Source organism: Echinops telfairi, unplaced genomic scaffold (genome assembly GCF_000313985.2).
Source record: "Echinops telfairi isolate 266 unplaced genomic scaffold, ASM31398v2 ScPeMD7_15;HRSCAF=58, whole genome shotgun sequence".
Classification (NCBI taxonomy): domain Eukaryota; kingdom Metazoa; phylum Chordata; class Mammalia; order Afrosoricida; family Tenrecidae; genus Echinops; species Echinops telfairi.
This window is the reverse complement of record NW_022103912.1, coordinates 10889139-10890337: the sequence shown is the minus strand read 5'-3', so window position 1 is coordinate 10890337 and position 1199 is coordinate 10889139.

The window sequence follows — 1199 nt, the reverse complement described above, 5'->3', positions numbered from 1 at the left end:
AGATCACTGAAGACAAATGGATGTCCTTCCTCCTTATCATACCCATGCCACTTTACCAAACATGATGTCCTTCTCCAGGAACTGGTCTCTTGTCAGTATATCTAAGATAGATAAGACAAAGTCTTGCCATCCTTGTCTCCAAGGAGCACTCTGGCCTTATTTCTTCCAATACAGACTTGTTTTTCCTTTAAGCAGCCTGTGGTACTTTCAATATTCTTCTTCAGCACCACAATTCTAATGCATCAATTCTTCTCTGGTCTCCCTTATCCAGTGTCAAACTTCCAAATGATGCAATGGAGAACACTATGGCTTGGGGCAAACGCACCTTAGTCTTCAAAGTAACATCCTTACTCTTCGGTATTCTAAAGAAGTCTTGCAGCAGATTTATCTAATGCAATACATCTTTTGATCTCTTGGCTGCTGCTTCCATGAGCATTGATTGTGGATGTAAGCAAGACAACATCCTTGACCACTTCAACCTTTTTTCCGTTTATCATGATGTTACCTATTGGGCCAGTTGTGAGGATTTTGGCTTTCTTTACATTGAATTGTAATCCATACTCAAGGCTGCAATCATTAATCTTCATCAGCAAGTGCTTCAATTCCTCCTCACTTCCAGCAAGCAAGGTTGTGCCATCTGCATAACACAGGTTGTTAATAAGCCTTCCTCCAATTTTGATGTTGAGCTCTTCCTCATATAATCCAGCTTCTGTGATGATTTGCTCAGCATATAGATTGAACAAGAATGATGAGACAATAAAACTCTGATGCATACCTTTCTTAATTTTAAACCATGCAGTTTTTTCTTGTGCTGTTTGCACTACTGACTTTTGATCCATGTACAAGTTCTGAATGAGCAAAAAGAAGTGCTCTGTACTTACTATTTTTCTCAATGTTGCCCACAGTTTATTATGGTCCACACAGTTGAATGCCTTTGCATAGTCAATGAAACACAAACATCTTTCTGGTGTTCTATACATTCAGCTAAGATCCATCTGGAATCAGCAATACTATCCCTTGTTCTACATCCCTTTCTGAATCTACCTTAACCTGTGGTACCTCTCAGTCAAGGTACTGCTGCAACCATTGGATGATCCTTTTTTTTCTTTTTTTCTTTTCTTTTTTTTTTAACATTTTATTAGGGGCTCATACAACTGTTAACCCAATCCATACACACATCAATTGTGTAAAGTGCATTT